General features: G+C 44.3%; 1 long non-coding RNA gene across 3 annotated transcripts; it reads right to left on the bottom strand.

Moving 5' to 3' along the window:
- Positions 1 to 128: 128 nt before the first annotated feature.
- On the bottom strand, positions 129 to 24,418 carry LOC106738609 (uncharacterized). Of its 3 annotated transcripts, none has more exons than XR_002088196.2 (3): positions 24,295 to 24,418; positions 9,179 to 9,270; positions 129 to 1,226 (listed from the first exon to the last, which is right to left on the bottom strand). It is a non-coding gene; the product is annotated as an uncharacterized LOC106738609 (long non-coding RNA). The 3 variants fall into 3 exon arrangements; XR_002088195.2 differs by lacking the exon at positions 24,295 to 24,418 and adding an exon at positions 24,013 to 24,288; XR_001371709.3 differs by lacking the exon at positions 24,295 to 24,418 and adding an exon at positions 13,874 to 13,929.
- Between the last annotated feature and the right edge of the window lie 97 nt (positions 24,419 to 24,515).

Here is a 24,515-nt window from a genome sequence, read left to right as displayed (position 1 = left end):
AATATACAAAGAGGGGGTGAAGTGGCAGTACAGAAGTAAAGCGATGACATTTGGTATCAATAACAATAATGTTGCTGCATCATTATTACTGATGTTTATTCTATTCAGTGATTCCAATATCAAATCTGCAGATAGTAGACATTTATTTTAACTCAGCCTGGGTTCTGATATACTATCTGGATTCTTTTTCCATATCATCTTGCAACAGTTATGTAGATTCTGCAGAACAAATTATGTCCCACACTTATACTTGGGCACTATTTTCAGGTTACGATTTTGGTGAAATAAGTGTGACTCCATATGAACCATTGGGGGTGAGAGCATAAACCAAAGGTCATTAGGTCATGCAAGTATTTCTATGGTCATAAGAACCTCTGTAATTAGTGATGATACAGCTTATAAGAAAAAAATAGCTTAATTGTCAGTGTCTGGGGTGAGTTTCCAAAGATGGCAATTTAATACTTCAAAACTAAGCCATTTGCTATGAGAATCAGTAAGATTCAGTAAGTATGAAACCCAACAGTGCCATTTCTGACACTTTTTAGGATGGAGCCATATTTTATATTCTTCACCAATTACAATAGTATGCTATTTTGTTGTCTGTTACATGCTTTTTGAGTTCCGTGTGTAGTCAGAGTAAAACTGTCAGTGATATAAGGACCTACCATTTCTTGTCTGAAAAGTGGTATGCACACCTGTTGTTCCATATTATTAATCAATTACTATAATGATCCTTACCCTGAAGCTCAAGAATAGAAAATGAAAGAAAATATTACTTGAACAAGTAGCAGAAAAAATGTAAATTCAGGAAACTGTAAGATAAAGTAGTAACAGCTTTGCGTTTAGCACCTAGCAGCTTTCCTACAGAGAAGACCACAACCATTTTTGTTTTCCTGGAGCTGCCTATGGACCGCATGTGTCTTTGTTCATACTTTGCTGCCTGAATTCAAAGGATGCAGACAGTGAATCCAGCCTCTAAACAGGGTACCTCCATTCATCGGTCGAGTCCATTTTGGGTCACTAACCATTTCATCAGAAGCTGCATATCTCTTACAGTTTTCTCTTTGCTTGTTGGGTATATCTTTTCACAGCACAGATAGCAGGAAGCAACATCAGATACTCCCATTTAATGGGACTTGGGGCACATGCTGAATAAGTCCTGGTGAGGCAATGCCTTGGATGTTAAGAGCTTCAAGGTATGTGATGTGCAGGGATCCTCATTTTCTCTGATAAAAAATAATCACAAATTTTCTGATAAAAATCCCTAAATCCATTATTAAAATGAAATACCACTATATATATAGATATCAATTGAACACAATGTTTTATTGATATATTCACAATTTTAAAACAATTTGGAAGCCTACTAGTGCCTCAATAGCTATGGTAAAATAAATTCTAAATAACTATACATTTTGGTATTTGATTTTGGATTTTTTATCATGGAAAATCAGAGTTCCCCCCGATACCTTAGCTCACAGAACACAGGTCCAGGCCCCTCATTCATCCCCACAGTGTCCTGGGCCCTGCCAGTGCCCCTCACTCCCCCAACCACAGCCCCTGCCCCCCACCGCTAGTGTCCCTCATTCCTCACCCACTGTCCCCTGGTGCTGCCGGTGCCCCTTACTCCCCCAGCACAGCAGGGCAGAGCAGGGCTGGTTGGGGAAGCTCCTTGCCTCTGTGAGCCCCACACTGCTCTGGCAAGGTTTCTCCTGTGTGCCCAGCAGCAGCAGAGGCAGTGGCGCAGGCTTGTGCCCCTTACTGCTGCGGGTGGGCAAGGGACACCTCACTAGGGCAGTGTTGGCTTCTCAGCAGCAAGGAGTTTCCCCGCCTGGCCACACTCTGCCCTGCTACACTGGGTCCTACTTGCTATGCCACAGAGGCCCCAGGGAAGGGCAGCAGGGTGGGCACCCCGAGCCTTCAGCGGGCAGCCCACACCCATACCTGGCCCTGCCCTGTGCACAGATCTGGGGGCAACAGGCTCTCCCGTCCCCTGGGAGTATGCACGGTGGTGGGGAGCTGCCCTCCCCCTGCCCCCCTCCCAGATGAGCTATGCACACCCCATCCCATTCCCTGCTGGGGCCTGGCAGCTGCACATTCCAGCTCCAGGCCTCAAGCCCCACATATCGCCAGGCAGGCAGCAGCCCCAGCCCTGCCCAACTCACTCTCTTCCTCCTTATGGGGGCTTCAATCCCCTTTTCCCACTCACCCCTCTGCTAAACTTAATCTGCGGGAGCTGCTCTCCAGGCTTCCTGGGGGCCATGTCCATGTATGAGTGTGCACATGCACACTGCACCCCCTGCCTGACCCTCCTCCTCCTGCTCCCCCCAGCCCCTTGCAGGCTGGAACTCTGCCAGCTTGCAAAGAGCTCTTTGAGAAAATGCAAAATCCACATTTCTCTGTTAAAATTAAAAATACTTGTTTTTTTCTCTGGTAAAAGGGGAAATTGGCAGTTTTCCCATTTTTCTGAGGGAAATGGAAAACCTGGATCCCTGATGATGTGCTTGGGTGACAAAGGCTGAACTTTATAGGTCATGCTCACTCAGTTGTTTGATTGCTGAAAAAAGGGAAATCTTTTTTTCTACTTGCATGTGTCTGACCTGCTTGGCATTTATGACTCAAATTTTCTCCCAATTATGTTGACTAGATGGTCAAAAATACATGCTCCTGACCTTTCCTACCAGTGGAGAACTTTCCTTTTCTAAAACAGGCTAGTCCAAGGAAGCTAAGTTTTAATGTTAATTTTATGCCTCTGTAGAGTGCTAAGCATAATGGCCACATCTACACATGTACTTCACTGTGGAGTGGACTAATTAGCTGTACGGTAAAAGCATCACCATCAACATGTGCAATGGTATTAGGCCACAATAAACTAATTAATACTGCCATAATATAATACTATCCCCGACAGTACTATCTTACAGTAGAGTAATTAACTGTTATTAAATGCACATGTCGACACTGACCTCGGGCATAAATTGTGCCTGGTCAGTCCACGCAGCAGGGAGCCAGATTGTTGCCTGCCACCTAGTCACACAGCTCTGCACTTTTAGCACCCTCATGCTCCAGCCAGCCCCTCTGCTACCCAACGCCACCACCTGGAGGCCTGGGCTGACCCTCCGTGCCCTCTGTCAGCAGGGCAGGAGCAGACCTGAGTGTAAGCTGCTCCACCCCAGCTCAAATTGCTGCTGTCCTGGGTGCGCATGTAGATGCTGCACCTGGGAGTAGTTTACTGTGGTTCGAACTGCCCCAGAGTTTATTGCTTCGAATTAATTGCAAGTGTAGATGCACCCAGTGAGTGCCAATCCCTTATCGAGACTTCAAAGTTTCCCTGCAGTTCAAATCTACGCAGGGCCAGCCCATCCTATCCTGTGGAACCTGTGCCGTAGCAAGTGGGGGTGGCCAGTTGCCACCACTCTGTGTTGCTGCCACCACTCTGCATTGCCGCCGCCACTGCCAGCTTCATGTCTGGGCATTTGCTACCGCCCCCCGGGTCACCACCGCGACTTCTTTGCATCAGGGGGCCCCATAACTATATCTTGCAGGGGGTCCCAAAAAATTGTGGGCCAGCCCATAATATATATAATAATAATAACATTGAAGGTTAGCTTTAGCAGAAGCATAAAAGATAGTAAAACATATTCAAAAGACTGTTTTGGTATGTAATACTAAAGATAATGATCCATACACATTTTACAAATAAACATTCCTTTTAGAAAAAGAGATCCATAGGTAAAGTAAATTCATATAAAATATTTATCCACCTTAACTGTAAGCTGTTTGGCACAGAGGTCACACCACTCTTTTAATACTGTGCCAGATGAAGATTGTGAATGTGATCTCAGTAAATTTAAGATGATCATAAACCTTTTGCTACCTCCTTACAGATGACAATCATGATCTGCCTGGACTGATTGATCTAGGTCCTTAGAATGTGTGGCTGACTTCACTGCCTTATTCATTACATAACTTCACATACTTTTTGTGCATCACATTCTCAGTATCATTTGATGTTTTGGAGCAATGCGCTAGTTCAGAACACAGCACTGTGTACATATAATTGAGATTATTTTTCCCCCAGGTGCATTACCTTGCACTCATCAGCAATGAAGTTCATCTGCCATTTTTTTGCCTACTCACTTAGATTGGTGAGATCTTTTTGCAGCAACTCTCTGTCAGCTTGGGATTTGCCCACCCTGAGTCAGGAGAATCTTGAGATACTGACTCATGGGACAAGATATGCTTTAGTCTTGCTCCAAAACAAGGAGCAATAAAGGGGCATTGCGCTGCCAGGACCCTTCATGGATGGTTTGTCCTTATTTGTAACAGAAACTTTAAATGCTCTTATTTGAATTACGGTGTATTGTGTTTACTCCAGCTGGATGATTTGGGTTTGTTTCTTTTTGTTTTATGGGTTTGGCAACTGGAAAATTTGCTGGAAAATGTGGCTTCTGAACCTACTGCAAATTCAACCTGAATTTGCCAAATACACAGGTCTTTAACAACCTGGGTGAGTTCTCCAACCCCCAAGCTACCGTGTAAAAAGGCAGGATCAATCAGCTCCTGTGAAGTTTACTGCAGGCCAAACCATTGTTAAGGGCCCCTTACAGATTGGGAATGTCGCCAGTCATTTCTTTTGCTTTTCTTCAGTGTGGTTTAATCTTAAACTCTTTTTTAAAGTTGTGTTTCGGTTTGTCTGCCTAATCAAAACATCAATAATTCATACATTGACAGTGCTGTGACTCCTATCCTGGAGATTCTCCAATGCTTTCACTCTATGAACAGTTTATGAAGATCATGTTCCTCCCCAAAACCCAATCTTTGCTGTTCGGTTTTAAAAATGCTTCACTCTGTGTTGCATGGGGAAGAGTCTCCTCAGACAGGTTTGAGCACTTTCCCTCTTTACTATGCTTTCTTTTCCCCTGGCAGTGTCCCTTCTTTATAAGCACCTGCCTCCCCATTAAACACTGCGGTAAAGAATACATCATTCATAACTTTTTTAACAGTCACTACTGGAGTCAGTTACTACCAACCATTGCAATATGACAGGGGTACTAATCTTCTTTGTAACCTTAAGCCATGTCTGATGACTGGAGCCAGGAAGTAAAGTTCAGTCTCTTAAAAGCACTTCTGTGTGTCACACCTTTTTTACAGCTTTGCTTTCAGCCTACTACTGTGCGGTCATTAGCCTTCTGTGTTGCATTATTGTTTCCTAATACAATTGTCATGGCTCATTTTCATTTAAAATAGTTGCTTATCTTGTCTATGTTTTCAACTGGGGGCAAAGTTCTTGTTTTTGTGCCTCAGTTTCATTCATGATGTTTCTATCATTTAGACAAGGAAATGTTTTTCTTTACATTTTGTTTTAATATTAAGTCTTAAAACTTTAATTGGGTTAGTTAAAATCTACTGCCAAAAACTATCCTCATTTTGACCCCATAGGTTCACTATCTCATGTAAAGCATGGGATCCTCACCTATCCTTCAGACCATTTACATGAGGGAAACAGGCCAGAAGCAGGATAAAGGTGATCAAAAACACAGGGAATCAGGGTAGAGGAGAATTCCCTTGGTGCAAAGACTGAGGAGAACAACCATAGGTTGTTTTTTGAGGGCTCCCTCAAAAGACTTTGGGGTGTCAGGGACTGCATATACTAACCATGAACATTATGAGCAGTATGGCTGCTCATAGAACAGTTTGGGAAGGCTGTCATAACTTAAACAGGGCTTTGTAAATTATGGGGGAGGGCAAAGAGTGGCATTCCAACCCCTAGAAGAGCCTTATACCAGGAGTGTGCAAATGTAACATAAAACCACTTTAGTGCCCCTCTCTTCTACCCACACTCCACTTCTGGACTACAAGTTATGTGATGCACCTCTTAGAACATTTCATCCAAGGGATCTATTGCTTCACTTGTGACTTGTGGAGTCACTTCATAGTTGTACAAAGAGGATGTAAAATGCTGCTAAATCAGAATGGTGGACATGTATGTGCAAGATGTAGTCAGTAGAGAATCAAGCTCTAAGAGCCATGGAGTCATTACCAATTTACTTGTTTTCTCTGTGCCTCAGCCTTTGATGGGCAAAGTTCCCTCTAAAACTAAGAGCAGTATCATAGCTGAGTTTTGCTAAAGAAATAAATTACCCATAAAATATTAGCACATTTTTTCTTTAAATTTGGCTGCTCAGTTACCTCAACAATCATAAACCAATGCATAATAAATCCTAATTAAGCCATCTTTTTCACTGTCATGCACCAGCACAACAGAATTGCTGTTACACTCTCAGCAGTTTTATTTATACATTGTGACTCATCAAAAGCTGGGTCCTGTACTTGTGTTCTGTAACTTTTTTTTTGTAAAAAATAGTTGTACCTCCAAAAACCCCCCCATGTAGCTATTTACCTATATCTTTATGTTACCCCTGACTCAGTAATATTGGAGTACTAAACAAATCTTCTATGTGGAAACCCAAATTTAAACAATTATCTAAACAGTTTCCTTTTATTTGGTATCAGTGGTTGTTATTATTGTGTAATAATAGTTGGAAAAAAAGGGTTGTGTAGGTAGAAAAAATGGGTTAAGACCTTCCAAAATCAATAGAAATCAAAGCAGGTATGTCTTGAGTAACATCCCCCCCCCCCAAAAAAAAAACAAACCAAAAACAATCCAGAAATGGGTGTTTTCTTAGTAGGAGGCAAGTAACTGGGGTAAAATCTGAATGAAGACAAAATAGGTTATTGTTTTCACATGTTTAGCAGGTTTAAGTAAATTCTAAGGCAGAGCTTGGTTTTCACCTGGACCTGTCAACTCATGGTAAACTACATGAGCTCCATTAGGATTTCCCCTCATGTTAGTGACCATTGGTTAAATAACGTGCATTAAGAACCTTTGTCCAAGACCCTTGGAAGATGTTACACTTAAGATGTGTCACATTCAAGTCAATGTATTGCATGATAACTGAGTAAATAAACCACAAATTAATTCTATGTATATTATGTAACATCTTTGTGGCTCATTTGTATCACACCTTAACATGAACAGAGGCTAGGTCTGATCCATGATAGATCCTGATGCTCAGCTGAGTGTTGGGATCTGGCATGGGACAGCCCCAGAATCTGGGATGCAGCTGTCCTCTACCCAATAGGGCTGGGGGCAGAACTGGTTCCTGGACCTTGCCGTCCTCAATCCCTGGAAACAAATGGAGGTGTGGCATGAGCCTGACATCAGGAAGTGCCCCCTCTTCCCCCAGATCTTGGGCTCACTGCATGTCAGACCTTCAAAAAACAAAAGAGCAGCTAGGCTGCACCCACAAATTTTATAGGTCCTGGCATTCTGGAACCTCTCCCTTATCCCAGGGTCCCTGTGCATGGGAGAAAAATACATGTGTAACCCAGACCTGTGTTCAGGGAGAGGTTTTGATCCTGGGATTCATGGGTCCTAGGACCTTTAAAAATTGTGTCTGCAGGCCAACAATACACCTGCTTTTCTGATAACCCCAGCACCCAGGGACCCTGGGATCAAGGAACATCTCCCCATGGACCAGGGATGTCAGAAAACTGCCTGGCATAGCAGAAGATGTGATTGTTGTGACAGGGGATTAGATTCCATTGTGCCTTTAAATGAATGTCTGTCAGTGGCCCTAATGAAGACACAGCCATGGTGTTCCATTAATTTCCATGACTTTGAAACAGGTTTTATCATAAAGAAAGTATATCTTGTGGATACTTTAAAGGTGTGCTCTGCCAACCTTGCCCTTCAGTGCTGATTGGCAGAGAGGGCCCAGTGGGGGAGGAAGGATGAGGTGAAGAAGGAAAAGCATCTACTGAGAAACCTATATCCAAAGAGAGGGAGCGGAGAAACAGTTACTGTCAGCCAACCATCTTCCACACTCTTGATTTCTGCAGGACGAAGTAGACTTCCAGAGATCTTTCTGAACCAGCGTGGGAAGCATCTAGCTAGCAGCCTTCTCATATAATCTTGGTCTCCTTTTTCCATCATACTTTTGAGTGATACTCATGTGACCTGGCTTCTTCTGGAGGAGAGGAGAACCGGCAACCTGTAGTTCACCTATATCAGAAACTACTGGTACATACGACCTTGTGTATATTTTGCTACATGGTAAATTCTGTCTTCCACCATCTCAGCAGATAATACAATTACTAGGGATCTACTTAAACCATGGTGAGACTAAATTTTTGAAGGTTGGTCACGGCATAAAGAGCATATCTTGTGGATACTTCCCAGATGTGCTCTGCCAACCCTGCCCTTCGGTGCTGATTGGCAGGGAGGGCCCAGTGGAGGAGAAAGAATGAGGGGACGATTGCCATCTTGTCTGCTGGCTGCCCTTCACCAAGCCTTGGTGTTGACTAGTGGACAGGCCCTGGCTGGGGGAGAAGGGATGAGGGGGCAGCCACCATCTTGACTACTGCCTTTCATGCCACCCTGCCAGCCAACACCTTCCCCTCCCTTTCTCTGGGTGGGCTGCAAGGCTGGGCTGCAGCAGTGAGGACTGCTGGCTCCCACTGCAGAGCCAGCATTTTATTTTTATTAAGGTTTTTTTTTAAGTTGATTTCACAGACAATCCTGGATTTCATGGTTTCTGCAAAATCCGTAAAATTATGAACTGAGTAGACCCCTAACAATTAACTAACATTCAGCTAAACTGCATGTGTTTCATTTGCAGTCTTTTTTAAAAAATGTATCTGAATATACAAACATGCACTAAGTACCTCTGGCAAGTTATGACTAGATATTTGCAGATTACATTTTATATACATATGATGTGTGTGTGTGTGTATTCATGTTTAGATATAGCCAGAATTTTCTCTTGTGGATTCCTAACATACATAAATCATAAATCTCCAGTAGGGAACCCACACAAAATGCCTGACTTTCAAAGGTGCTGAATTCTCATTGACTTCAGTGGAAGCTTCAGGTGCTCAGCTCTTTTGAAAATAACATCACTTTGGTTTAGGCCTCCAAAATATGGGCTTATATATACAAATTTAGGCAGCAATATTGAAAAAAGGCTTATCTAAATTGTACTAAATATATTACATTTGTTTGCTAATGATGAAGGCATTTGTACAACTTTAAAGAATCTGATCATTTAATGCAAAGAAACCCAGATAGTTTTCTAAGTTCTGTGCAAATTGGGCTTTGGAAACTAACAAATACCTGAGATAAGAGCATCTGTGGAGGTATTGATGTCACAATTGTGTGGAAGATTTCCATATGAAATTTCACTTTGTTTTTAAGAGATGATAACCCTACAAGGAGAATAAGGGAAAGAAAACAGAATCAAAATAAAACAATGACAAATAAAGATATCAAAATTACTTCACCAAGTTCCACACTGTAGAAAAAAATATGGCCTTGTTGTTGTGAAATAACCTAGTACAATTTAAAATCAGGTATTTAAGGCAAAGAACCAGGGATATTTTGTTCTTTTTTACAAGGAGTAAAACTAGGAGTACCCTCTACTTTTACTAGGGGCAACATCAATTAGATCTATTCAACATTTCAGATCGATAGCAGGTTAGGCTTTATGACTAACTTTGCAATTGCTTAAACATTCTGGAGAGAAAAACATATTTTAATAAAATACTCCATTAGATTCTGCATTGAACCCTTATTCCAAAAACTTCCCCCCAGATAAAAGGTGAATGAAGCACCTTTAAATCCATTGTGGTCATGGTACCAGGCTGACATCTGTTCCCCTCTGGACATATGCCCTGCCAATGCCTTCAGTGGCACTCAATCTGCCCCTGTAATGCCAAATGGCACTCGAGGGATCTTGGAATGGAGAGAGAACACAGAGCCAAAAAGGCACATAGTACAGCCTTCGGTCTGTCAACATGTCAGACACAGATTGTAAAAGAGAGAAAATGTTCTCTATCAGAATAGAAAGCACCGATTTCTTTGTACCACACCACATTTATGCCACGTGGAGTCCCAATTAAAGCTGTATCTATTAGCCAGCCTGTTCTTTTTACTCTAGGATCTCCAATTTGTCTTGATTGTGATATGGTTAATCCAGGTCTATATGAACGGCCTCATATTTCTAATTAACAAAGGCTTTGGCTTTCTGCTTAATCGTTTATTTTAGCTATCCAGTCTAACATCAGACTGTCTGTCTCTCATCAGTATTTATAAAGCCTAAAATTACATTTCTAACATTTCTCTGGCAAAGGGAAAATTATGCTTGGAACACTGCAAATTGCAGTTTGGCTGGTTCAATGTATTTGTTAACGCATGTGGCCCCACTGCCTCTTAGTGACTGTAATGTTAGGCCTTCTCTACAGGTGTGACCACATCACACCTGCAAGAGACTACAAGCCCTGATGAGGCTAGAGTTAATGGAAATTCTCTTTAACTAAAGCCTTCTGTTTACACAGTGGCCATGGAATCAACACATTGGGTAAAGCCTTGCATTTTCTCAAGGCATGTGCTTTTTAGCTTCAGCATAAGCCAGCCCCTTATGTCTGAGGCATTTTTATAAGAATGCCAACAAATCTGAGATCTGGCGGAAGCATTAAACGTTGCTGGATGCCAACATAGGAGCAATGGAGAAAAATAAATGTTGTTTAATATAATAATAAATAATGCAATTAACTTATAAAATAATAATAATCCATAATGCATTGTTCTCATAATATATGGGATATTTCGAAAAGCTGTTCAGGCCTTACTAAAAACAATAATAAACATTCTTTTTAAACCTTGCATATATGCAAAAGATTTTGTGAAATAACTATTTTGTGGAATACATTTTTTCAAGATGAGCTCTCTTGCATTTATGCAAAAGCTCTATTCTTAAAATTATTTGGCTTCTTACTCTGCATTGATTAATCCACAATGGAAGTGAAATAACTATTCAGGAATGAGGGTTTTTTTGTTATTTTATTATTTTTTTTAAGAATCACATTTCTGTGAAGGCAGGAGAAGTTACTGTATCTTGGATTAACTATTCAGCTACTGATAGTCCTCCAACTGTTATCCCATATTTCACTGCTTCTTCCTGGATCAACCTAATTACCTGCCTTCCCCCTCGCTCTGATGTTAGTTTACATGTTTCTACTGAGTCTCCACTCCCCTGCCCCGCACCATGGGGACCTTGAAGGGCACCAAAGAGGCACAGGCGACTGGTAGGGGGTGAATGGCGGTGCACGTGCCCCCCCGATGGGGCCAGTGTCCCCCCCGATGGCCGACACTGATGCTGTTGTTAAAGCTGTTACCCCCCATGACAGGGTCAGCGGCTTCTGCGGGTGCCCCCTCAGATTCAGGAGGCACCAGTCACTCATGCAAAGAGGTATTAAAGGCAACCAAGTGACCCTATGCCCCAAACACAGGGAGACTTCTTTTGAAAACCAAGATTTCTGTAGCACATCAAATTCAGAGCCAGAGACCCATATGCTGGAGGTGCCCTCCAGAACCCAGGCAGACAGTAAACTTAAAAATGCTGTGAAGAGGAGCCTTGCTAATAAATATTATATTCTATCTTATAATACAGCTGTATGCAAAAATTAAACAACTTTTTTCCATATACCGGCTAAGACCTTCCATTTTGGATAGATGTGAAATGTAAGTCTCTTTCCACATGCTTGGGTCAGAATGCACAAAATGGTCTCCCACAAACACCGCCCAAATATTCTGTATCCTACCCCTTTCTCACGCTGTTTGATTATTCCGCTATATCAGCTGCAACCCCCCTATGCCTATACACACCACTCAGGGTGCCAATACCACAAGGGTTAAACATTATACATTTTGAATGGTTGGTGTATTAATTGCAGCAGCACATGGAAAAAGAGAAAAAGCACTGGAAAAATGCTTTGTCTCATAGTTTTTAGCTACCTTTCCTTTTTATGAGGTAAACAGACAAATTTAAACATTTCAAAATGCAGAGAGATTATAAAGTATTCAGAGTTATTTTTAATCAGCCCCTTCACTTGCAAAAAACCCTTGGGTTTAAAACAATTGCTGCAAAAGCCTGTTTCTTTTGTTAGTGAATTTTGTGCTGGTTCTTGGGCATTACAGGAAAACCTTAGGCAAAATTAGTGTTCTGTTGTGACGTGCACATTGTAAGGCAATGCAACTTTCTCAGGACTGCCTACATGGGTGATATCTCCCTTAGTGTGGAAGTACCTTCCTGGTCAACAGCAGCACTGCATATCTTTCTGCCTTGCCCGGTGCTTTTTTTGAACACAGCCCTCCTCTGCCTCTTGCGGATGTGCTTCACAGTAACATCTTCTAACATAAGCAGATCCTGCAGAAGCACATGCACAATTACTAACTTACACCCTACCACTCCCCGCCCTCCTCTAAGCTGGGCATCCCACACCTAGACCTAACTTAGTACTAGTATTGGGTCCTATGAAGGTGAGGCAAGAGAGGAAATGCCTTTCAACCTCCAAGTAAACCCTAAATTGCAAAGAGCAGAGGGAGGATGATATTGCAAAATTAAGAAAAAAGAAAACTTTTAGCATTGTTGGCATGGAGATTGATCAGTATGAAGACAATAACTACTTTAATTGTTTCTCTGGAACCGGAAACATAACAGTCATGATCAGCAGGAGCTGCTAACCATTTAAAAAAATCTCTAAGTGAAGCCAAAAAATACTGAAGAAAGAAATGTTCTCTGACCTTGTGAGTGCACATTAGTAAAGGGCCCAAAAGGCAAAAAAATGGAGGGAAGAATTCCTGCTACAAAAATGTAGATGCTTTCAAAAAAGCACCTAGGTTAGCGGTTCTGAACTGGGGGTACGGGTACATGAAGCCTCATCAGAGGGTACCTGAGATATATTTCATACATCGTCTAACACAGGTCGAAGGGCCTAAAAAATTAATTTCCCATTGAAAGGGGGTACATGAAGTCTCACTCTGAGACCAAGGGGTACGTTGACTGAAAAAGGTTCAGAACTGCTGACCTAGGTGCAGGAGAGTGTGGCTTGGACATAGAATAGGACATACAGGAAAGACTATTGGGAATAAGAAACAAACAACTTAGCCAGAGAACATTGGGATGCTATGTTTGTGACATGCACCCTATGGAGAACATGTCCTGCACCCTGTGGAGAACACACCATTTTTAGTACCCCAGAAATTAGGCCCATTTCATATTATTTCACCCTCTTCAGGACAAGAAGAATAATTTCCACTGACATACCTGCACACATTTATGAACGTCTCAGTATGGAAATGTTTGTACTCTGTGTTTTATACATGTTCTACCACGGTCCCACTGACTTTCATTTTGCAGTATTACCTTGAACCAATTAAGATTTTTAGTATGGAAAAACTTGGCTGAGAAATGTCATTGAGGTTCAGCTTGCTCTGCAATAACATTGGTTCCCAGTGTACTGTTTACACAAACACATTTTTTCATTTCTTCAATTATAATACATTCATTTCAACCACTACCCCTTGACTCTCGATACATTTCAGACCCTATTTCTCTGAGCAGATGAGACAATTTGTAGAGGCGCCTTCTCTGAACCATTCATAGCATCCAGAAAGTCCCTCTTTTTGTAGCTTCTCACACATGCTATGTAAAACTCAGAGAGCATTCATCATACAAAGGGAGCTTATAGCCACAGAGCCTTTTCTTGAAGCATCTCCACCTTTCCTTCAGTCTTCCAGATACATACTGTACTATCATCCAACAGAAGCAGTACATAGACAAACAATTCCTTTCTCTTGCACCCCATTCACAACACCATTATGAATCCATTAATGTCCCTAATGATTTAAGGAGCAAAAGGTCTTATTCATTGTAAGTAAACATGGCTGAGTTACTAAAAATCCTTGTATAATGCACCTTTCTAGACCAACATACATGAATATGGTAAACTTTTCAGAGATCAACCTCACCTTATAGCAACCTGGAAAAATACTCCTTTCAGCTGATGAACTCTGAGGCCTATTGTGAAAGGCAAAGGATATGAGTCCCAATCAATGGCCACAGTTGAATTTAAGATTCCCAACTGTGCAAATCTATTGATAACCACTAGTGCATTGCTAATCTTTAAGACCTACCCTCTCCCTAGTTGCATATACTTCCATAAGAACAGCCCCAGTAATACCAAACCAGTGGAAAAATTATGAGAATTGTTTAGTTTTACCACAAAAATACAGAATTTCATTAGGTTCTAGTGGGCACATCACATCACATTTTTGTTCATAGATCATATTGTTGAACGTTGCACTACAGAGTATCTGCCCAGACTGCCATGAGGCTGTTTTGAAGAAGACCAGAGCAATGTGTGTACAATGATTTACAAGAGAAGTAGATTAAGCTATGTAAGTAAATGGCATGGATGCACTCTTTTACTATAGTTACTCTCAATTAGTTATTAAGAACAAATCTTTCCCATGTAAATGTGCAGGAACAATTCTGCTTAGTTATCTGCCTTATCAAAGGGAAATGAGCAATCATACCTTTCTAAAACTAGATCTGGTGACTAAAGATTGCAATATAGTAATTACCTATCACAACTATTACAAAACCTGACCACTTTAAAGCAAGGAAATCAAGAGTTAAGAGAATCTAACTTTTGAGTCTTACGTTTCCCAAATACTGAATAAGTGTGTTACACCAATACTTACAAAATACAATAAACACATAATATATCTAAAAAATAATCTTTACTGTGACCCATCATTTGCAGCTATTTAATATCCAATTCTTATAATAACGTCTTATAATATAAAAAAGTTTATATCCAATTCTTATTATACTGTTTAAATATTTTCTTTAAAGGAAAATTGGCAATATTATCAGTTAATGTGTTTATCAACAGACAGTAGTTATTTTTCTAAAAAGCACTTGCAACTGCCATTTCCTGGAAACCATTTACATTTAACAGAAAAAAGAGTGCAAAACTTCAATTTATGGAAAATGTATGCATTTCTATAAACTTGTATTTGAGCTCAATTAATACATTTCACACACACATGTGTGTGTTTATGTAGGCATAAAAACACAGATGCTGACCCAATAGTTTTAAAAAATGGGTTTGTCCTGTATATATATTGGAATTGTTAATTAAAAGTAACTTTTATTTGATTCAGCTTTAAGGTCCTGTCTATACTCAAAAGTTTTACCATTTTAACTAGATAAGTATGCAGCCCTCCTATAATGGATGCAATTATACTCTTACTGGTAAGAGTGTTTGTACCAGCACAGTTTTGTCACCATGTTGCAAACAGAATACATTATACAAGTGGAAAACACTTATATCAGTGGAACTGTGCACATAGTAGGGATCATACCAAATATTTTGTAAAAAACCTCAAAAAATCAGACACGTAATGTAAATAGTTACACAGATACAAACATTAGGTGTAGAACAAACTGTAAGAGCACAGTCTGATATCAGACTGGTTAAGGTGGCTTGCTTTAGATCTGGTCTGAGTTTAAGTCTCACTCCAGACTTGAGCTGAAGTATAGCACCAGTCCACTGAGCTGTAAATAGATATTGCATTGTTTAGCTCAAGAAGTCAAAGGAGGCCAGCTGTAATACTATCAACATCAGTTTCTTGTACCATTACCTACAGAAACTGGCAAGCCTTCACCACACCAGTCTGATGGACCAACTAGACTTAGGTAGAGCTTTGCCTTTTGTTTTTATGAACTTAATTTTCAACCAGTCAGTGTCCAAGCATGTAAATCATTCCACATACTGGTATATTGTCATGGCAAAAGGTGATGATGATTGGCACATTCAGAGTATAAATACTCAGGGTGAGACAGCCTACTGAAAGAGCTAAGAGTGCTGTGAAGTAACTGTACCTAGAGAGCTGTGTACGACATAGAGAAGTGAGATTTAACCTGTCTGGCAGACAAAGTTCTAAGGTTCCTTTGTGCTGTACAGCAGCTATGCAAAAGGGAAGATCAGTAGGTTCACCTTCCCACACCACATGGCCCTAGCAAATGGCTTTGAAAAACCCAAGCACTGAGTGGAAGGCAAAGTAGACTGTAAAATAGTAAGATTGGTGTGATACCCTGAAGAGAGTCAGAGATGCAAGATAGCTGCTTTTGGACACAGGGTGGAGATGCCTTACACAAGGGATTTTTTCCCCCAGGAAGTGGGTATTGCATGCAGGTTCTTACTGTTCAAGAAGACAAGGCTTCTGTACATTTTCTAATGAAACAAATTACACAAAGAGAAGACAACTCCGTGTCACTGATTTCTATTCCTACTGGGAAAATGACCCACAGGGCCCTAAAGAACTGCTACTGCTTAGCAGAGGGGCATCACTATATAAGTGAGTGTTCCTATATGAGAGGCAGGTCTGTATACACAAGAGGCTCAGCAGAAAAGGAAGTGCTTTTAGTCAGATACTGAGGATGTGAAGCCATGCAGGATGGCAGCTGCCACTTAAGCAGAAGGTAGAGTGGGGCAGGGAGCATGAAGTTCCCAGCCCTAGAAGAACTCTTGCAGTGTTTGGGACAGATCACACATAAAGAACAAAACCCTTCAGTCGGTGACTATTCACTAAGCCAGGGCTGTCCAACAGGCTGCATGTGGCCCTGGAGGGGTGGGCTCCCTCCTAGCCACCACTCCCTCCATTACTTGGTGGCAGCCGCAGAAGTGACCAAGGAGGGTCTCCAGGCAGGCTCCCTTTCCTTCTGACTTCCCCTTCCCTGCCCCAGGGGGTGGTGCAGCACAGTGCAGCCTAGAGCGCTTGGGGAGGCTGCAGCCCAGGGTATCTGAGAGGTGCAATGCACTGGGAGAGCCTGTGGCTGGGAGGCTTAGGGCGAGCCTGGGCACATGGTGCAGCAGGAGGCAGAGGCACTGGAAACATGGTATAGTGGGGCATGGGTGGATCTAGGATTTTGAAAAGGGGGTGCAGATTGTGTAATGCATCATCCCATATAACACAACACATTTTTGTCCAGGGAAAAAAAGAAAGTAGATACTTCACTAATAGGCTAGGGGGCTAAGGCTATACTATTCAGTTTAAGATCAAAGCAAAAATAAATATAACTTTATTGGACTGAGTTAAAAACAGTCTGCGGGGCTGTGAAATAGGAGATACATTACTAGGAGAAGCTAACACAGAAGAATTGCAGAAGAAAGGCCAACATGATTGGTGTAACATCAAGGCCATTCAAAAGGAAAAAGGGTCGCTAACACCTGTGGAATGAAAAGTGTAGAGGAAATCATCTAGATGTTAATAAGCTGTGAATTCAATTGAGGCTCTCACTGCTGCCTAACTAGAAATGCTGCTGCCATTGCCAGGCTTTTAGCTTTAAGCTTTGGGTGGAGTGGGAGTCAAAGGGGAGTGAGTGCAGTCATATAAGGAGAGGCTGAAAGGCTTGGGACTGTTCAGCCTGGAAAAGAGCAGACTTAGAGGGGACTTGGTGGCAGCCTATAAGTATATCAGGGGAGTACAGGGGAGTACATCAGGGCCTGGGGGAGCAACTATTCACCAAGGACCTCTGGGGAGGACTAGAAATAATGGGCACAAGCTGACTGAAGATTGCTTCAGGCTAGACATAAGAAAAAACTTCTTTACAAGTTGAGTACCGAGGGTTTGGAACAGGCTCCTCTCCAGAGGAGCCCACCCTGGCGATCTTCAAAAAACGTCTTGATGCCCATCTTGCTGGGGTCATCTGACCCCAGTGGTCTTTCCTGCCCAGGTGCAGGGGGGCTGGACCTGATGATCCATAAGGTCCCTTCCAGCCCCTAAAAAAACCCGATAAACTATGAAAACTACGCACTAGTGGCTCTACCCCCTGGATCTGCCTCTTCCCACAAAAAAAGTTTAATGTGTTTTTCTTGCAAAAATATTTTGAACCCACGGAGAGAAATGGGGGGTGGGGAGGGGTGCTGACATGCAGCGTGCAGCCCTGGAGCACCCTGCACTGAGTCATTCATTCATGGTTTGTATACAGGGCATATAAAACCCTCAGAAGACATCTTGTGTATTCAACAGCCTAAACAGGATACTGCCACAGGGTCCAGCACCCTGGGAATTAGGCAAGGGAACAGCCTTCCAATGGGAACAGCCACTCTGTTCCCTCATAAAATAGCACAGCCTGGAAATTTATTAAACCCATACCTTGGGATGTTTGAATAACAATTCCCTGCTTAGCCAGAAGTCAGTGGTAGTGGGACTAAGCCCCAACAAGGAGATTGTGGAATGTGTTCCTTACTAGAAGCTGCTTCTTGCCATGGGTTTGATCCATGGGTTTTTGTAAAGTTGGGCTGGCTTGTGAAGCCTCTCAGGGTTAGGAAGAACTGGCTTTGAGCTAGGAAAAGTGTTAGGCAAAAGCCCAGATTATAAATCAATGCCACTTTGTAAGGAGCTAGGAGAAGAAGCTAGGGAAAGACGGAAAGGGGACTTGATAGCAGCTTTTAACTACCTGAAGGCGGGTTCCAAAGAAGATGGAGCTGAACTGTTCTTAGTGGTGACAGATGACAGAACAAGGAGCAATGATCTCTTGCAATGACAGAACAAGGAGCAGTGACTCAGGAAAAGGCCAGTCACTTAAATGACAGAACAAGGAGCAATGACTCAGGAAAAGGCCAATCTCCTAAATGATTACTTTGCATGACCCATCCAAAGAGGTCACTCTGTCAGACAGAATGCAAAGCATCCAGGGGGAAGGAGATGGGCCCACAATTGACGTAGATCAAGTAAGGGAACACCTCAAGAGGCTCGACATCTACAAATCTGTGGGCCCAAACAGAATGCACCCAAGAGTCTTGAAGGAGCTAGTGGACAACATAGCATGCCCTATGGCAAAGATATTTGAGAACTCATGCTCAGGAGAGGTACCAGATGACTGGAAAAGAGCCAATGTGGTCCCAATCTTCAAGAAAGGAAGGAAGCAAGACCCAGGGAATTACAGACCAATCAGTCTGACATCCATCCCTGGAAAGATCCTGGAGAAAATTATCAAGGGTTCCATCAGCAGCAGGCTAACAGAAGGCAACTTTCTGAGCTCCAGCCAACATGACTTTGTTGCTGGAACATCCTGCCTGACCAACCTTGTCTCCTTATATAACCAGGTGATGCATTTCCTGGACTATGGAAATGAGGTTGATGTCATACATCTGAATTTCAAGAAGGCCTTTGACCTGGTCTCCCATGATGTCCTTATGGCTGAACTGGAGAACTGTGGCCTCAACCATCTCACGGTCCGATGGCTGGGGAACTGACTTCAGAGTCAGGCTCAAAGAGTATTAGTTGATGGGAGCAAATCAACTTGGTGCAAAGTAACCAGTGGTGTCCCTCAGGGCTCAGTACTCTGGCCAGTACCCTTCAGCATCTTCATAAGTGATCTGGATTTGGGCATCAGATGTGGACTGGCAACATTTGCAGATGATACTAAACTATGGGGTTCACACCAGTGAACAAGCTGGGGATACAGGCCGACCTGGACAGGCTCACAAGGTGGGTGGACCAAAACCTGATGGCATTTAATGTAGAGAAGTGCAGGGTGATCCACCTTGGGAGGAAAAAACAGCATCATACTTACAGGCTCAGCAGTGCTACGCTCACTAGCACCATGACCGAAAGAAACTTGAGGGTCTTGATTGACCACAAGATGAACATGAGCCACCAATGTGATGCCGTAGCTGGCAAAGCAAACCAAACTCTGGCAAGCATCCACCAATGCATCTCAAGCAAAACCAGAGATGTCATCCTCCCGCTGTACTGGGCCTTAGTGAGGCTGCAGCTGGAGTACTGCATCCAGTTTTGGGCTCCCCATTTCAGGAGGGATGTGGATAAGCTCGAAAGAGTCCAAAGGATAGCCATCCACATGATCAAAGGACAAGAAAGCAAGCCTTACGAGGAGAGGCTGAAGGACATAGATTCATAGATTCATAGATGTTAGGGTTGGAAGGGGCCTCAATAGATCATCGAGTCCGACCCCCTGCATAAGCAGGAAAGAGTGCTGGGTCTAGATGACCCCAGCTAGATGCTCATCTAACCTCCTCTTGAAGACCCCCAGGGTAGGGGAGAGCACCACCTCCCTTGGGAGCCCGTTCCAGACCCTGGCCACTCGAACTGTGAAGAAGTTCTTCCTAATGTCCAATCTAAATCTGCTCTCTGCTAGCTTGTGGACATTATTTCTTGTAACCCCCAGGGGCGCCTTGGTGAATAAATAGTCACCAATTCCCTTCTGTGCCCCCATGATGAACTTATAGGCAGCCACAAGGTCGCCTCTCAACCTTCTCTTGAGGAGGCTGAAAAGGTCCAGTTTCTCTAGTCTCTCCTCGTAGGGCTTGGTCTGCAGGCCCTTAACCATACGAGTGGCCCTTCTCTGGACTCTCTCCAGGTTATCCGCATCCCTCTTGAATTGCGGTGCCCAGAATTGCATGCAGTACTCCAACTGCGGTCTGACCAGCGCCCGATAGAGGGGAAGTATCACCACCTTGGACCTATTCATCATGCATCTGCTGATGCACGATAAAGTGCCATTGGCTTTTTTGATGGCTTCGTCACACTGCCGACTCATGTTCATCTTGGAGTCCACTAGGACTCCAAGATCCCTTTCCACTTCCGTGCCACCCAGCAGGTCATTCCCTAGGCTGTAGGTGTGCTGGACATTCTTCCTCCCTAGGTGCAGCACTTTGCATTTCTCCTTGTTGAACTGCATTCTGTTGTTTTCTGCCCACTTGTCCAACTTGTCCAGGTCTGCTTGCAGCTGTTCCCTGCCCTCCGGCATGTCCACATCTCCCCATAGCTTTGTGTCATCTGCAAACTTGGACAGAATACATTTCACTCCCTCGTCCAAGTCACTGATGAAGACATTAAAGAGTATCGGTCCAAGGACCGAGCCCTGCGGGACCCCACTGCCCACACCCTTCCAGGTCGAAACCGACCCATCCACCACAACTCTCTGGGTGTGACCCTCCAGCCAATTCGCCACCCACCGGACTGTGTAGTCATCCAAGTCACAGCCTCTTAACTTGTTCGCCAGTATGGGGTGGGATACCGTATAGAAGGCCTTCCTGAAGTCTAAGTATACGACATCCACCCCTCCTCCTGTGTCCAGGCGTTTCGTAACCTGGTCATAAAAAGAAACTAAATTGGTCAGGCACGATCTGCCTGCCACGAACCCGTGCTGATTTCCCCTCAGCATAATTTGTCCTGCCGGGCACACACAAATGTGAGCCTTGATAATTTTTAGAAAGACTTTGCCAAGGATGGAGGTGAGACTGACAGGTCTATAGTTGCCCGGGTCCTCCTTCCTCCCCTTTTTGAAAATGGGGACCACGTTGGCCCTTTTCCAGTCCTCCGGGACTTGGCCCGTGCACCACGAGCTTTCAAATATTCCCGCCGGTGGCTCTGCAGTGATGTTGGCCAGTGCCTTCAGCACCCTTGGATGGAGCTCATCCGGGCCTGCCGACTTAAAGGCATCCAGTTCTTCCAAATGACTCTGCACCATTTCAGGGTCTACGCATGGAAGTCTGGCGCCTTGCTGCTGCCTCTCTACAACCCCAGCGAGAGACTTGTCGTGCCCCTCACTTAGGAACACTGAGGCAAAGAACTCATTGAGGAGTTCAGCCTTGTCCCCCCTGTCTGTCACCAATTGTTTCTGCCCATTTAGCAGGGGTCCTATTCCTCCCTGGGCCTTCCTTTTACTCCCTATATATCTAAAAAACAATTTCTTGTTGTCTTTTACTTGGGTTGCCATCCTCAGCTCCATGGTAGCTTTGGCCCGTCTAACTGCCTCCCTACAAGCACGAGCAGAGGAGGTATATTCATCTTTGGTGATCTCTCCCTGTTTCCACTTTTTATGTGCTCCCCTTTTGTCCCTTAGGCTGCTCTGGATTTCTCTGGTCAGCCAGGGAGGCCTCCTGGCCCCTTTCCCTCTTTTGCCTCGCTCGGGGATCATCTTGCATTGTGCCCGAAGGATCGTTTCCTTAAGGCACAGCCACCCTTCTTGGGCTTCCATCTCTTCAAATCTCCTACTCTGCAGTGCGTCCTTGACTAATCGCCTGAGTTCATTGAAATGAGCTTTCCTAAAGTCTAGCACTTTCACCCTACTAGTTACCTTACCCACTCGCCGTCTTATGGTGAATTCTATTATTAGGTGATCACTGTCCCCCAGATGGCTACCGATCTGGAGGTCCGCTACCATGTCATCTCCCGTTGCCAATACCAGATCCAGTATGGCATTCCCCCTAGTGGGACCGTGTACCTCCTGAGTCAGGTGGAGGTCCTGTACACAGGTTAGAAACCTGCGTGAGTGGTAGGACTTTGCTGTCTGTGACTCCCAGCAGATGTCCGGGTAGTTTAGGTCCCCCATGACTACAGCCTCTTTAGCTTTTATGGTCTCCGAGATTTGCCTCAGGAGCCCCGAATCTCTTTCTTCCCCTTGATGTGGGGGTCTGTAGCAGACCCCTACCACCAAATCCCTTTCTCCTTGCCCCCCATGTAGCCTAACCCACGATCCTTCTAGAGACATGGGACTCCTCAGCCTGGAGAAGAGAAGGTTTAGTGGGGAATTGGTGGCAGCCTATAAGTATATAAAGGGGGTGTACCAAGATCTGGGAGAACAGATGTTCACCAGGGCTCCCCAAGGGATAACTAGGTCTAACAGCCACACACTTCTGGAAGGCCAATTTAGACTGGACACAAGGAAAAACTTCTTTACAGTCCAAGTGTCCAGGGTCTGGAACACACTCACCCCAGAGGTGGTGCAAGCACCTACTCTGGACTCATTTAAAAGGCATTTGGATGCATATCTTGCTAGGATCATTTGACTCCAGCAGACTTCCTGCTTATGGCAGGGGGGGCTGGACTGGATGATTTCGTGAGGTCCTTTCCAGCCCTTAATGTCTATGAAATCTATGATCTCAAGTTGTAGCAAGGGAGGTTTCAGTTGGATATTAGGAAAAACTTTCTCACTAGGAGGGTGGTGAAGCAGTGGAACAGGTTACCTAGAGAAGTGATGGACTCTTCATCCTTGGAGGTTTTTAAGGCCCAACTCGACAAAGCCCTGGCTGGAATGATCTAGCTGGGTATGGCCCTGCTTTGAGCAAGGGGTTGGACTGGATCAGTGTTTCCCAACCTTTTTCACCCCATGGCACACTTACCTAAATAAAAAAGCACTGCGGCACACTGGACGTGGAGCAGGGGGCGGGGGGTGCTTGGCCAGCTGAACATTGGCCAGTAGGGGGTGGCATGCAGCCAGCCGGATAGCATTTTGGGCTGGAGCCACGCCCACTGTCTGTGTCCACGGCAGCAGCAGGTGGGGGCGTGGCTCCAGCTACCAGGGGGCGTGGCTCCAGCCCAAAATGCTGCGGCACACCTGGACATGCCTGATGGCACACCAGTGTTGCGGCACATTGGTTGGAAAATGCTGGACTAGATGACCTGCCAAGCTCTCTTCCCACCCTAATTTTCTATGATCCTAAGAAAACAGGGCACTGACTCTTTAGGGCAGAAGGGTCACAGAAATGCCCTGCTTGGCGTTGCAAACGTGCACCAAGCTCTGGGGTGGGACAACCCCAGCTTGTGACAACTTACAAGAGGGTGAGGCAGGGCAGCCCAGAGCCCAACGGGGGCAAATAGAGTGGGGCAAGGCTGAAGGGTGCCTAGTGGATGGGGGGAGCTGGGAAGGAGGCTCAAGCCAAAGATGCAGCTGCAGGGGCATCACTGAGGCTAGGGTCAGAAATCACACAGAAACCAGTGTAAGTGATCAGAAACCAGTTAAATCTGTAACACAACAGAAGTTCAGTGCACATAAACCACTTTCAAAATGGCTGAAACCCATTTAAGATAAACCTGGATGGATGCAGTATCAGACTTAACTGATTTAAGTTAAATTTGTTTATTAAACTTCTGCTCCAGAGCCCCACCAGATTCAAGTTAACTCACAGTCCCCCAGCATTCCAGAATGCTTTGAATTTCCCTAGGGTTACCAACCCTCCTGGACTGGCCCGGAGTCTTGCAGAGTCGGCATCGATTTCCATGTGACTACTGAAAGCAATTTGGGAGATTGATATTGCCAAGGGGTTGAAAACTACAGTTAATGACATTACCTCATGTTGGCTGAAAGAAATTTCCCAGAATAGCTTCAGTCAGACAGCTGGCAACCCTATGCTTCCCCTGCAAACCGTTCCTTGCAGGCTGGGCAGGCTAGCCTTGAACGTCTGTTCACTTACTTATCTGTTCAATCGATGTAGTTTAGACTAACCTGAAAAGACTGAACTGCTTCAGCCTCAGGCTTGTTACCTGTCTAGACTTAGCCTGAAAGCCCGGAGCCCCGGGAGTGCAAACCTGCCCTCCCCCAGCCTCAAAGAAGCCAAGCCAGGAACACTCACGATCACCCAGCGCACCCCCCGGCACCCAGCAGTGCCTCTCGCCGCCTCCGCTTCCTGCCCTGCCGGACTACAAGTCCCATCACGCCTCGCGGGCACCTTCCTCGGCTGCACGCGCGCCTCGGCCTGCTGCTCGGGCCCCGCCCCCGGCGGTGCGCGCAGGCGCGGTGGGGGCGGCGTCCGGGGCAGTCTCCCCAATGTAAGATGGTGGCCGGGCTGGCAGC

Source organism: Alligator mississippiensis, chromosome 4 (genome assembly GCF_030867095.1).
Source record: "Alligator mississippiensis isolate rAllMis1 chromosome 4, rAllMis1, whole genome shotgun sequence".
In the NCBI taxonomy this organism is placed as follows: domain Eukaryota; kingdom Metazoa; phylum Chordata; order Crocodylia; family Alligatoridae; genus Alligator; species Alligator mississippiensis.
This window is presented reverse-complemented; position numbering and strand designations above follow the sequence as displayed.